Genomic DNA, 10,550 nt, shown 5'->3' with positions numbered 1-10,550 from the left:
GTTTGTGTTTTAGTCCCTTTACTGTTTTTGGCCATAGCCCAGCCTTAGTTGCTGGGCTGTCCTGCCCGCATTGCAGACAAAATGCTGTCAAATAAAACCAGATTTAAGATACTACCGCATTTCATGTAAAACATAATTTCCATCTGCTATGATAAAGGTTTAGTTATCGCAATCATGGGTTCATTGTGTGGTATAAATGCAGCAGGTCTCTAGATCCAAATTCTGAAAGTTGTCCTCTGTGCATAAACATGTCTATGCAACAGTCATTACAGAAGGGAAGCCTCAGTTGTTTGAAGACAAAATGTGTAAGTTTTTTTAATATAATGTTGTAACTGGAAATTTTATTTTTATCAACAGATTAGATCAACTTGGCAAGAAAGAACTATTTTTGTGAAAAAGGCTGGATCTGAGAGAATCTTTACATAGAGTCTTTATTCTGAAGGAGAGATTGTATGCAGTAAGTATACTCTGACTCCATCAGAGTGTGCAATAGAAATGCTGTTATAGAGGCTGAGTTACTGATGCTTAATACTGCCAGCTTCTGGAATGGCTAGAACTCAATTTCTGTAAAGGGTTACCTGCCTTGCATTGTGAAAATTAATTTGGCACTTTTTCCCTTTTCCAGTTAAAATTAAATATTTTAACACATTTAACAAATTGTTGCTATATAACTTCACTGAGTGAATCCAAGGGCACTGATGCCTTTCTGTATTTACGGTACCTACTGCATTCTTCTAGCTATCAATTCCACGGGGTGGGTGAAAGAGAAGAGTCACTGATCTGGAGCACTGCTAAACAAAAACAGCTCTCAAAGGTGGTTAAAAATAAATATCTGAACATTATCTTAAAAATAAAAAGCTGCATTTCATTATCACAGCCAGCACTGAATTTCACGTGTTCCACTACTAAATGAGGCGTTTTATGCTAAATCCCACCCTGTTAAAATTTCCTCTTTTTTAAACACTAGAGGAACTGCAGTTACTCGAGAGATTGTTTTTTCAAATGGGTTAATTTCTTAGCAAATCTATGTCTGAATGGTGTGTCTTCTTAAGAATAACTAACAATGCTAAGAAAAGAAAGCTTTAAAAAGATACAGCAACCCATTGTAGCACAATGTTAATAAAAAAGCTGGGTTTACATCTGCAGCTAATTACATTTCTGCAATTATTTTGCGCAGTAGCCAAGAAATGGGGCCTCACTTGTTAGCAAAAAAGAAATCTCAATGACTGCTGTGAATCATCGAGGTTGTTAACAGGTTAATTTGCAAACCAGGTGGGACTAGGTGGAGTTGAAAAAGCGTGCCAGGCTCTGTAGAAGCTCTTCCACAAGCAGTTAGAAGCAGAAACCTTCTGCAGTAGCATGCAGCCATGTCAGCTGGAGGCTCACTGTAGGTGAGTTGTAGCCTTCACATAGAGCTTGAGGAAATAATCCTTGAATATGCTTTCTCTGACCTGGATGCCTAAATGTACAAAATCTTAAAGGAAAGAACAAAGTGAAATAACTGCCAAGTAGAGGAGTTGATCTCTTTGATCTCTCAAACAACAAAACCAAACAAACCAAAACCAACACCTGAACATCTATACGTTAGCCAAATTTTTGAAATGTTTACCTTCATAGAGTTTATTTGTGACAGAATGAGGATCTGCAGTTTCAAACCTTTTCTGCATATATTTTCTAGAAAAAAATATAGATTGATAGATATTAACTAGAGTGGTAACAGAAATTGCTAAAACCTTTCCTTTTATCTTGTTGAAATAACCATAAAGAGCTTTTCTGCAAGATTCTACATTTTTTGTGGGATTTCCACTTACAAGTTAGGACTGGACCACTTTGTAAGAATTACCAAATCCTCTAGATTCCAGAAATCTAGAGGAATGTGGGTGGTGTTGCCACCAACAAGTCAAGATTTTATAACTGAAAATACCAATTCTGGCCTCATCTATCTTTATTCTGAACCAACAGAAGATTAGAAATGGGCAGTTCTTAAGGTCTCCTGTTTGTCAAACTTTGAAGCTTATTTTTGTAAAGTAGCAGTGAATGTTTAGGGGAAATGTCAGCTATGGTTTTGAATGTTTTTTATAAAGTGATTTATCTTTTTAATCAAGGAGGACTAAAACTTTAGGAATTTAAATGTGAGAAAGGAAAAGGAAAGTATGGGAACTTGAATCGTGGCATTGGCTTTCTTCCTTCTCCATATGAGTGGATGTATGGGGCTGTTTGTGGAAATGTACTGATCATAAATAGCACTGAGCCTTTAATTTTTAAGGTTTTGTTCTGCTGGAGTCATAAAAGAATAAGCTTTCTTGTGGTGGACAAAATACCATTGTGATTTTTTTTTACCTCAAAGATATTTCCAAATATTTTCCTCCTGTCTTCCCCATAGTAGTCAGCTCTGACCCAGAGATGCTAATCCAGCTGCTATGGTACTATGGGATTATACAGCGTAACAAATAACAGCCATAGGGATAAAATGCAAGCTTGCTTCCTTACTCTGCATTAAAACTCATCAGAGATGTCAGTTACCGCTGTTTAACATAGTGGTTTTACAACGTGGACATGTCCAGCAAGGATTTGATTAGAAGGGCTTTTTCTTTACACATAATCCTCTAAGGGCTTGATAAATCTTTGGGTGTGTTTTTTTTTTTTTTTTCCTATTAAAGTTTTTGGAAATAGAGGCTCTTGCAGGACAACATCTGAAGCTTGTGAATCAGGGGTGTGACACATACAAACACCAGTGCAGAAACCCCACAGGTGAATTCACCGTGCCTCTGGGGCTGGTAAATCAGTCAGTATTTTGAAAGAACACTAAGGAATCAGCAGTAAAAACTGTATATAATCAGTAACTAGTAACAGGTTTTTTGGATGTGCCAGCATTGACCAATTTTTGAAATGGTGATCTAAAAAGCCTCTTTTGTTTGAGCTTCTACATGCAGGCCTGTGTGGCGTTGCTGAGCTGCATTTATCTAACATAAATAATTTTACAAGTGGAATATTCTGGATCAAATTGACCTACCTGTTTGTATACAATTTTGTAAGTTATAAAGACATAATTGGACATTTTATATGAGCAGTATCTAAGAATGGTTGTGTTTTATTAAATCTGAAAGCAGTAAAGCTTGCACAAATTGTTTGCATTAGCCTTTGAAGTCTGTTTTCTTAACATCTTGAATTCTGCTGTGGCTTCTTGGCTTTGTGACAAAGATGCTATCTTGAACGATAAAAGAATGATAGTAACTATACTTGAGCCCAGCTGCTTTAGCGAATCCAGGTTTTGGTATATGGTCCTTATGGCTTCCACAGAAACTGTAATTTAAAATTAGTAAGAATGAAGGAGTCTTGTTTGTAACATCACTCGTAGTAATATAATGCTTGCAACTTCTGCCTGCTAGAAAGTTTGTAGGGTTGGACTTGTATGAATTAGTTCTGTATTTCTTCTATATAGAACAGAAAATTCCAAACTTTATGCTCGTAAAGTTTGAACTCATGTTCTTTTATTCCCTCTCTCCCCCCATCGGAATTCTAACTAACAGGCACTTAAAGCATTGCAGTAAGTCACAGTGGGATTGATGTTTTTCCGTGCTGCGCAGTGTGGGTTTTTTCTTAGCTGTGATTCTCATCAGGTAGTTTGGACTCTTTACTGAGTTATGTAGCAGAGGAAAAAAGGGAAGAGGCGTGTGAAGAGGAAGAAGTCTGAGTTTAAGACCAAATAATAAATGGGAAAAGAGAAGAGCAACTTTGTTATCTTTTTAGAGAATGTATTTTTTCACTTAACCATTTCCCTCATTTGTTAGGCTATAAGCATGGTTTTTGCATTCTCTAACATAATATTTTATGGAAAAGTCCTATAAAATATGATAGAAATCAAGTTTGGTTTTTAGAATAAAATTTCCCCAAAAGTTTTTTTTTTTTTTTTAAATAGATGACTATTATTTCTAAAGCACTGCTGAATTCCACTGGGTTTTATGAGGAAGATTTTCACAGCTGTATAGTGAGGTATTCCCATTCAAATTCAGCTATAGTTGAACACTGAACTCCTATTCTTTGAAAACTTCCCAGAGTAGCTCTGATTATTGGGAAAGGGCTGCATGGCTCCCTGCGTGCTTGTGCAATGACTGCCACATTAGGAATGCAGCTTCATTTGTGGCTTCTAAAAGCATTAGACATGAAAGTGTGTAATAAAATGTGCTGAAGGATCTAAAACTATTTAGAGAATTACACTGATGAAAAAGTAGGAAAGAACTTGTAAGGAGAGGTATAGACAAAAAAAGCCCAAACACCAAAAAAACTCCAAGCCACCTGAAATGCTAACATCATTGTTCTATAGTTTTAATAAAGAAATTAAATACACCCACCCTCAGAAAAAAAACCCAAAAATTAAGTTCTATAGTGTTGTAAACCCATGATATGCTGTTTTGAATGTGAATCTGAAAGCTCATAGTGGCCAAATCTTGTGTTCCCCCATGCCAGACCTTTAATAAACTTACAAGCAAACAAAATACGCTTCCTAAGAGTCTGCGGTACAATTGTTCTTTTTAGATTAAGTTAACAAACCAACAATTTTGCCTGTATTTAGGGTTCCAGTTTCACAGTGGGTCGAACCATAAACCTATTTCTCCGAACATCCCTGGAAAAGTGAAATTTAATAGATATTTTAAAATATATTTTTTGGGGTGGAAAAGTTTAATAAATACTCCACCCCTGTAGGATGAGAAGATTGCATACTGCAAAATTAGCCATGTGGAGACCACAGGGGGAATGCAGTGGCAAACACAGTGCTAAACCCCAAAGAAGCAGTGCTTCCCCCACTCCTCCTCTTGACAGGGATATGGGAACTGTTGTAGCCTTGTAAGGCTTATTCGCTTACTGTGTGAAATTTGCTGACAACTAACTTTATAGCCATCAGAAGAAAACGTTTAAAAAGGCACTTGTAAATTACTTTAGTTCCCTGCTTATAAACTAGGTATTATCAATTTAACTCTCCAAGTTAAACTGTAAATTATGTGCCTTTGATGTAACACATTGAAAACCCATATGGGTAGCAGTCTCAGTTTTTTCTGATGCCTGGCACTTTGCCCTAGCTCATGTTTCCATATATACTCTAGAGATGAGTAAAAGGTCACCTTTCCCTCAGTCTACGAAAAGCTGCACGGAGCATCGCTTTGGTATGCTAGACGAAGACCTATCTATGTATTATGTAGTGGAAACTATATGGAAGGAAATTAATATTGTGGGTATGACTCCCCTTCTGCTGGGTCTCAGCAGTAGTTCCAGGTTATTGCTGTGCAGAAATGCTGTATGTTACCGCTTTGTAGTAGCACCAGCTGGAGTTCTTGGGTGGAGGGGAAACTTCAAGGCTCCCATGCAGATATGGAGTATTGCTTTATAAAAACAGTAGGAAAATTCGGTCATCTCGGACCAAGTAAAACAGTAACAAAGGAACAATAACAACAACAACAAAAACATTTGCAGTGTCTGCCTGCCTGGTCCTCTCTTGCTGCTCTTCACTTGCCCTTCTGAGCACCTGGTAGCAGTCTTTTTTTACCTTTAACTTTCTTTACCGAATGCTTTTATGTAAGTTGAAAATGTCTTGCTTTTTGTACATAACCGCATGCACAAAAGCGACATTATGGATCAGTTGTTTTGGAAAAAGAAACGTGACCTGGAAAAGATTGCCACAGTTTGTGAAAAAGTATTTTCTATTTTGTAGATGCAAAATATTTTGCTTTATTGTTTCCTTCCTTTCCATTGGGAAAGAAGTGACATGTCTCACAGTGATATACTTCATCAGCTCAGGGGATTTTACAGAATTTTAAGCATAGGAAAGGACGCATAACAGAGATGTGTAAAACAGCGTTTGCGAGCAGTTTGTGGCCAGCTCTAGCTGCAAACTTCCATCTGTGCCCAGGGATGTCACCTCTCGTAACAAGACCGTGAAAGGACTAGATGCTTTCTTTAAAGCTTTGGTTTCCAAATTGTGTTTTTTAATAGACACATCTTTTAAAAAGATGTGTCTTGCTCGGGGTAGCTGATAAGATGATTATTCTTAGATACGTGTTGTCTGACCTGCTCCTGAATTGAATTTAAATCCACTGCAGTTTCCCTCGTAGCTTTTAAAGAAAAGTAAACTGTTGGTTTGCATTGCCTTAAAATGCTGTTGTGTAAATTGGGCCAGTTGAGGAGATGATTGGTGAAGATTTCAGTTGCCCCTGCAGTGGGGACAGCTGGGGCCACTGCCTCAGCAGTTATCCCAAGCCAAGTCATTTGTCTTTGCGGTCAGTGAGCTACAGCCTATTTCTGCTTTCAAGTATATCTTGGATTTTAATGTACAACATTTGCTATTCCTTTTTCCTTATCCCTGTATTCAAATCATGAATTGCAGTGCCACTTCACAGAAAAGGAATTACAGGTGCCCCAATAAATTCAAGGTGGCTGAGGCAGGCAGGGTGTTCCTGCGGGGCTGGTGTGGGGAAGGGGAGTTGCAGGCAGTGCAAGCGCTCTGGGCGCAGCACAGCATAGAGCGGGGATGGCTGCAGAGAAGTTTATTACGCTTCTGAATAATCTACTTTGAGGAGAAAATCTTTCTCCATTGAGATGGTGGTTGCCTATGTGATCAGATAGATTGTCTTCAGATGAAAAGCAGAAGGCAGAAAACCACTGTATATTGTAACAGAGCAAGTCAGAGGGTTTCAGGTTATATGAGCAGGGAAACATATACTTCTGGAGGAATGTATCTTATTTCATAACCTCTGCTTAGCAGCTAAGGGAGAAAGTGTGCGCTTTCTCCAACTAACACCCACTCATGACATGCCTTTTACTGCAATCTGAGGAGCTCATGAAATAACCATTTACTCTGTAGCAGTTTTCCATGTGAACTGAAAGAATAACTCAGCTTTATGATTACAGCTATTACTTTAATCCAGTTTCAAAGTTGAGTTCCAAAAAGGTCTGTGTTTAGTCTCCAACGAATGAGAAGTAAGTTCGCTAGTCTTACTGCAAACTCCCATCTTTTCCAAATAATTTCTGTGTGAAGCAAAAGATGTGCCTGAGCAGTAGAGATGGCAGCAGCGTATGCTACGCTTTGGCTATGACCGGAATTTGCAGAGAAGTGCTTTGTGCACACAACTCAGGCTGAACATCCCTTCATGTGCCCACAAAAAAGCAGGATAACAGAAGGAATCAGTGTCCCCTGGGTCTGTGCTACCTGCTTAGAGACGTGTGTAACCCTACAGGAGCAAAGCCTAAGGGGTGAACTTCAAAGTGCTTGCCTTTCATGAAATGTGTCCTGTTATATGTACTAACTTCTCCTGTTCTCTATTTACATACCACTAAAACACCTTGGTGGATGATATTTAATTAGAATTTTTTTTTTTGCCAATATTGAACCATCACTTTTTGATCTTTTTGATGTTGGTTTATTTTAAATTAGTTTCTAAGTTGAGCTCTTTAGGCATTTTAGAATTAAAATTCTCTAGAAGTTTAAAGAAACATTAATTCTGTAGGATTTTCTTTATTTGAAGGTAGTAATGAGACTTGCCATATGGTTGTGAAAAGATTTTTAGCGTATTCCAATCTAAAGATTGGAATACTTTATTATATATAATATTTTTATTTTTTTTAATTTATTTTATTTATTATATATAAAATACTTTATTTATTTATTCCAATCTAAAGATTGGAATCGCAACTGCATTGTGTCTTTATAGTTCTTGTACAAAATTGGTATATACATCTGTCATCTTAGGTAGGAGTTTTACACTTCCTTCCTTCAGGTACAAATAAGTCTGCAAAGAACAAAGCAGAGGAAAATCAGTTTCTAGTTGTTTAATGTCCTTTAATAGCTTTAGCGTGTGATATGCAAGTTCTCCGGCTGCTGTTCAGAAGAGAAGGGTTGGTAACTGCAATGCCCTGGCCAGATTCCAGCAGGGAACTCCAGAACTCCATCTGCTGAACTCCCTCCCACGCTTACAGACGGGTAACACTCTTGCCTAAATAAAGCATCCACCCACTACAGACTCTCTCGTATGCGTAAGTAGATGCAGTATGCACAGGTTCAGTGACTTCATGTCTATATCTAAGTAATCTCTTTATTGTGATAGCACAGTAGCTTCTTGTTGTTGTGTGTTACATTATGACATGGATGTTTGACCCCACCAAATATTCTGAAATGTTGAATTTTTTATTTATTTTTTTTTTCCTCTCCTCATCTTTGAGCAGGTCTTTTCTTAGAACTTGATGGGGAATTGATTGTATACGTACCTGAGGGATAATGGGTCAACAGATATTTTGGCTTTGGAGAAAATTTTTACTCTCTATCAAGTTCAATACTGAGGAGGAAATTGGCAGAATTTTCTTTTGTAACAATGTCTAGAAGTATCAACTGCAATATGAAATACTTGACTTTTACGAGCTGGCAATCTCTGTGAGAGAAAGCGGGTAAGGCCTGGCATCTCTAAGCCTGAGGGTACTGGAAGGGGAGGGAAGCTTCTCTCTCCATCCAAGAGTGGGATTTAGGTTTTGCAGCAGACTTTGACTTTTGAAGACAGGCTTTAAAGAAGCAGTCTTTGTAATTTTACCTACATGAAATCTTTATATTGCTTGTTCTCGTGCAGAAACCAAGACGTGTGTCTTTAGCAGGCTGTGCCTGAGCATCTTTTCTAGTGCTGGATCTTGTCTTTGCTTTGCTGCTTCTAAACTGGCTCCTTTGAACATGGGAGAATAAGAAGGAAACTATACAACAGCCCCCTAGAAAATTTTTATAATTTTCAGGAAGAACTCCAATGATAATGTTTTTCTCAGTAAAAAGAGAGAAGGGAGCATACTGTGACACAGGCATCTGATCTGAAAGACATTTGCAGAGGGTTGTGTGAGCCAGTGTTAGTCTGACATGATGAATATCCTGGACCAACAGTTGTATTACCTTTTCATTTTTGCTGTCTGCTACATAAAGCATAGAATTTAACCCAGTTTATCCTGAACGTTTCGTGTTACATATATGGTACATGCAGGCATTTTCTAATACCCAAATAAGTAACAAACATCTTTATTTGATGCTGAAAGTATATTTAAGCTTACTGTTTAAACATATGTTTCTGCTGTAATAGGAATCTAACAGAATTATAGAACCAACACCACGCTGCTGCTTCTACAGTCTTTGTCCAGAATTGAATATAAGTGAGGGAAAAATAAGGTTCTTAATCTCTAATTTCTAACAGATTTTGTTTTCCCATTTTTCCAAGGTTTAACAAAGCAATCACTCTTTAGAAGTTATGTTTGCAAACAGACGACTTTGACACATATGCTTCTGGATGCAAGCTGTATGTTGATATTCTCATTCTGTTGTGAAATTGGGTAAGAAATAGCTGATGGTGATTGTCCTGGTTTCGGTTGGGATAGAGTTAATTTTCTTCCTAGTAGCTGGTACAGTGCTGTGTTTTGGATTTAGGATGAGAATAACGTTGATAACACACTGATGTTTTTGTCCTTGCTGAGCAGTGCTTACACTAAGTCAAGGACTTTTCAGCTTCTCATACTGCCCTGCCAGCGAGGAGGTTGGAGGTGCACAAGAAGGTGGGGGAGGGTGCACAGCCAAGACAGCTCACCCAAACTGGCCAAAGGGATACTCTGTACCATATGACGTCATGCTGAACAAAAAACCGGGGAGGTTGGCCGAATGGGTGCGGCTGCTGCTCGGGAACTGGCTGGGCATCGGTCAGCAGGTGGTGAGCAATTGCATTGTGCATCACTTGTTTTGTATATTCTTTTATCATTATTATTATTTTCCCTTCCTTTTCTGTCCTATTAAATTGTCTTTATCTCAACCCATGAGTTTTACCTTTTTTCTGACTCTCCCCCATCCCACTGGGGCGGGGGGGGAGAGTGAGTGAACGGCTGTGTGGTGTTTAGCTGCCTGCTGGGTTAAACCATGACAGTGATTTAATATTCCCTTCATAATAAAATAGTTACTCAGTATGTATTTTTGTACCCTAACCCCAGATGTATGTTTGAAATTGTTGCTAGACTCCTGCAGAATACAATAATTTATAAACTCTTGTCAGTTGTCAGGGAAATGGAGACTGGTTTGAAATCTGGGCATCTCAGATGCAGGTAGGACTTTTGACTTTCACAGGATTTCACCCTTGAATTATGCTGAGAGTTCCCACTCATTACTGAAGCTTTCAGGCATCTCTTTTCTTTTTTTCTTTTGGAAAACAAGAAGTTGTTTCAAGCTTATGTCAGAATCTATCTGAGTGGGTATGGAAGCAGGCAAGTTCCAAAATCACTTTAAATTAAAAATCAGGCCAATGATAGTTTGTGTTCCCTGTAAGCTGCCTGCACTTCTCAGTATCCAAATATAGCTTTAAAATATGTGGCTGCAGGGAAGGATTAGTACCATCTTATGATAAATATGATTAAATAGAATAATCTATTTGAAGTTCCTCTGGAATTTGCCACTCCTATATTTGTACACCTTTAGCTACTCCTGGAGGAAAGTGAGTAAAAAGGATTTTCCTGAGATTTGTATTTGCAAGCTTCTTTTCTAAGAACCAATG

At 38.1% G+C, this 10,550-nt stretch overlaps 1 protein-coding gene across 1 annotated transcript in view; it reads left to right on the top strand.

The window, feature by feature from the left end:
- The first annotated feature begins 399 nt into the window (after positions 1 to 399).
- COL5A2 (collagen type V alpha 2 chain) overlaps positions 400 to 10,550 on the top strand; it is a 155,140-nt gene continuing 144,989 nt past the window's right edge. Inside the window, exon 1 of the mRNA XM_076342195.1 lies at positions 400 to 457. The gene's annotated coding sequence lies outside the window, so the exon portion shown is untranslated. The remainder of the gene's footprint in view (positions 458 to 10,550) is intronic.

Source organism: Aptenodytes patagonicus, chromosome 6, assembly GCF_965638725.1.
Source record: "Aptenodytes patagonicus chromosome 6, bAptPat1.pri.cur, whole genome shotgun sequence".
Taxonomy (NCBI): Eukaryota; Metazoa; Chordata; class Aves; order Sphenisciformes; family Spheniscidae; genus Aptenodytes; species Aptenodytes patagonicus.
The sequence above is the reverse complement of the archived record's forward strand: the minus strand, read 5'-3'. Positions and strand labels throughout refer to the sequence as shown.